Genomic DNA, 4,542 nt, shown 5'->3' with positions numbered 1-4,542 from the left:
GTACTCTTTTTTTAGCTGGGTAAACAAGAGCAACTGTATATGAAGTGTCTTGCTTAAGGACACAATGTTTCATCTGGCCAAGGAATTCAATCCATGATATGATTGTGAACTGGACACACTAACCACTTAGTTACATATCTTCACACATGCACGCACGCACGTGTATGCTTGTCTTTATTTCTTCTCACCAATACTGGTTCAGCAGCAATAATCTTTTATATCCTGCAATCTGACAGTTCAGTATGTGAAGACCAAAGAAACAGAACACCTTACTTACAAAAACAATAGAAAAGAAGTGGCTCCAGGAAAGAGGTTTGCAACTGCAGAATACTACCAGAAGAAGTGTTGTCCTAACCACAGAGGCACCAGATCACTCACCATTCTTCAGTTTTTAATTTCATATTAAATCCATTACAAAGGTGTTAACCATATCTTCGACCAGGTGCAGAAATTAATCTAATTGGGGAGTTTATGGTTGTATTGTCTGATCTGCTTTGTGGTGTTTATAAGCCATTTAAAATAACACACAAAAGCCGTCAGATTCACTTCAACATTTAAATTTAATTTGCCAAAATAGTTTCGTCGCTTTGAGATTAAAATGTTGAAGAGATTCTAACAGTTTTTGTGTGCTTCTTAAATGACTTATAAACACCTTCCACGCTGCAATTGTTTTCGTTCCAGCACACGATCTCAGATCAGGTCACAAGTACATCTCTGTCATTTGTGGTGTTTGTTCTGACTCTTTACATTCTGAGTTTAAATCTTGCTGATGCCAACTTTAGCTTTTATTTCACTGGGGTCAAATACTGGAGGGTCTATGGTATTGACTGATGCCCCTCCCCTCAAAATTCTTTATGTAGTGCTTAAATTGGAAACCATTATTTTTGTCTGTTGTTAGCAAATGTTCCAATCCAGGGAGAAATTTTTTTTTTTTTTTTTGCTGAGGGCAACCAACCCTTGTGAGTCTTTTTTCACATACGAGCTGACAGAATTGTTAGCATGCTGGGCGAAATACTTAGCGGTATTTTGCCTGTTGCTATGTTCTGAATTCAAATTCCGCTGAGGTCGACTTTGCTTTTCATCCATTCGGGGTCGATAAATTAAGTACCAGTTGCTTACTGGGGTCGATCTACTTGAATGGCCCCACTCCCCAAAAATTTCAGGCTTTGTGCCTAGAGTAGAAAAAACAACAAAAAAACCCCCAATAAAATGCAAACAAGATGTAAACCAGGAAAAAAGTTGCTGTGGAGGTTTATCTCTCCACTTCTCTTTGTTACAAAGAGAAAAAAGGAAACAAAAAAACACTATACACCATCAATTAACTGTAAATAGGTTTAAATATACACTACAGCTAGTTGAGGCCTCGACTCCTCTCCACACATGCACATGTGCACATATACAGACACACAAAGTACTCACAGACTGTGATAATGAGCAAAGGAGGGAAAACATTCTTCATTTTAGATAAACAGACTTCATGTATGGCTTTTTTTTTTTCCTTATCTGGGGGTGGGAAGAGGGAATATAAAATTTTTGTGAACTGCAATAATCTGCATATTATACCCATTGCTACCACCTCCTTACATTCTAATTGACCTTGTTCTAATTATTGTATTAATTACAAAGAGTTTCTTTTTTAAAATTTTGAAATGAAAGCAAATAATTTATAAATAATAAAAAAGAAAGAATTAATTTTCCATCCAGTTTTTTTTTGATTTTTTTTTTTCTGTTGTTTTGATTTAGTTAATTAACAATATCATTTTATTATTTTATTAGTGGTAAGGCAGCGAGCTGGTAGAATCATTAAGCACACTGGGCGAAACGATTAGCGGTATTTCGTCCATCTTTATGTTTTGAGTTCAAATTCCACTGAGGTCGATTTTGACTTACACCCTTTCAGGGTCTATTAAATAAATACCAGTAAAATACTGGATTCAACTTAATCCCTTCTCCAAGCTGCCCTTGTGGCAAAAATTTGAAATCATTATTTTATTAGTGGTAGGTGATTAACAGAATCATTAGAACATAAGAAAAATACCCCCCCTCCCAACGATTTATTCTCAAATCCCATTGAAATCCCCCTTCCCCTCAATGATAAATAAAATGAAATAGTTGGGGTTAATTTAATTGACTACCCTCCCCGTCCCCTGAAATTACTGGCTTTGTTCCTAAATTAGAAATAATACTTTTATTTATATTTCATAATTTTAAAAATTGCTAAGCTAAACCTATTGATTTCTTTAGATGAGGCAGGCACTGAACCAATTTTTGCAGAACAAATTTATTAATTGTTGGAATGGCAGCCTTTGGGTGTCAGAATTTCGTCTCTAGGCTCAACCTTGGAGAAGAATAGTCATGTGTATTCTTTAGTCTGACATTGTAAACCTTCTGAAAACACAACCAAATTTGTTTATTTTAAATTGCCAGGATTTTTACAAAAATCACCTCAAGATAATTCTATGACAAGTACAGATTTTTATCTATTTTATAGAGAGGAAAGGCCAAGTTAACATCAACAGCATTTGAACTCCATATCATATTATGGATTTCTTTGACAAATGCAGAGAGAGAGGGTGGGTTTTTTTTCCTTTTTTTGTGTGTGTGTGTGTGTAGTAGAGTAACAGTGTTCTTGTGAATTTAATTTTCTTAGTATGTTATTGGTACTTATTAACCCTTCTGATTACCAGCCCACCCAAGACTGCCACTAGTTCTACCAAATTTAATGTTAATTTATGTTCCAAACACCAGCTTAATAACAACAGCAGTTGTTTTATTATATTCTTCATTTATTCCAAAATTACTTCAAACAAGGGTGAAATGTGAGGTATTTTAAGAGAAATATGGTAACAAAACTTAAATTTATACATTTCTTGAAGGCAAAAACAAAAACAAAGACAATTTGGTAGAATTTGACCATCTTGATACGTTCACTTTCTATGTTGGCATGGATTGGACAGTTCAACAAGATCCAATTGGTTAATGGATACTGTATTGATCCATTGTCTGAGTTTGGCGGCAGGGTATCTATGGCTGGATGCCTACCATTTTGCAAGTGTGTACTGCATGCTTTTATTGTGGTACCAGCATTGGTGAGGTTGTCTTCTTTTTTGAAAAACTAAAGAACTCACCAGTCAGAGAAGCAGAATAGAAGAAGAGATGATAATCTTAGGTGAAGTTGTTGAAGCTAAAGTATGACGGGTGGAGGAGGGGATTGGTTTATTGTTGGATGTTAAGGGTGGAGGAGAAACTAAAACACAGTTATGGAAGGGGAGAAGAAAGAGCAATGTGAGCGGGGGGTGGGGGTGAGTAGGAGGTAATTTAGGGCTACCTCCTCTCCACTATTCCACAATATATATGGATGTGTGTGGGGTGGATATAGGTGAAGTGATGCTACTAGAGAGACAAAGATGCTGGTGCCCTCAAAGTAACATGTCAAAGTGGATGAAGAAGAGGGAGGAAAGGAAAGAGAGAGAGAGAGAGAGAGAGAGAGAATTGGTGGGAACAGAAAGATCCAGAAGGATGGGTATAGATTTCAAGAGTGGGGTAGGGGAGTGAGTGATAGATAGAAATTAGGGTGATTGGGATGGGAGTGGTCAGGAGTAAACTAGATTCAACATAAAAAAAACACCATAGCTAACACCACCACCACCACCACCACCCCTACCACACCAGATGCTATTTAAATATCTATTTTAGTAATTACTCTACTATTTGGGCCAAATACCCCCTCCCCTCAAACCTATTAATAATAATAATGTAAATAATGTCATTATCGCACTGACTTTATCTCTCTCTCTCTCAAATCATTTTATCATTACAAACAAAGAACTTTGTAAAAATAATATTTTTGCTTCATTATTTTTTTTAAAGCTTTTTCTTCATATTTCCCCCCAACATAAATATTTTACTCAGATAACCATTCCAGATTCTCCAGACAAACTAAATTCTATCACAGCTGAATTTTTAGAAAGAAGCTCAATTGTTCCATTCTTTAACATTAATAGTATCTTTATAAAACACACACACACACACCTCTCACTCTCTATCTCTATTTCTCTTCCCCCTCTATTTCTCTTTCTGTCTTTCTCTCTCCCCTCCCTCTCTCTCTGTCTATTTTTCTTTACCCCACTCTCACCCTCTAGCTTTTTCTCTCTTCTCCCCCCCTCTCATACACAACTCTTTCACCAAAAATATCTGAAATGTCTCCTTACTAATTGTTACTACAACCCTCACAGTTCTGTCATCATGGTCGTCATTGTCAAGATAATTATAGTCACTTTAATAATTATGTCAGTGTCTATACCCCCCATTCCCCCACTCCTCACTCTTCCATCATACAATCATTCCATCCAATTTTTACCCACCAGTTAAAGTGATGTTCCCTAACCTTCTAGATTATTCAGACACCTTAAAAGACGCCAACTTCCTGCAGTGAAGAATTCAAGAGAAATTGCGATGATTTTGTTTCCTTTAAACCTTTGGCTGAGATAAAGCTGCATTTGTTTCAGTTAATTTTGAAAATTATGAAGAATTTTGTAAAAT

This window comes from Octopus bimaculoides, chromosome 12, assembly GCF_001194135.2.
Source record: "Octopus bimaculoides isolate UCB-OBI-ISO-001 chromosome 12, ASM119413v2, whole genome shotgun sequence".
Classification (NCBI taxonomy): domain Eukaryota; kingdom Metazoa; phylum Mollusca; class Cephalopoda; order Octopoda; family Octopodidae; genus Octopus; species Octopus bimaculoides.
This window is presented reverse-complemented; position numbering follows the sequence as displayed.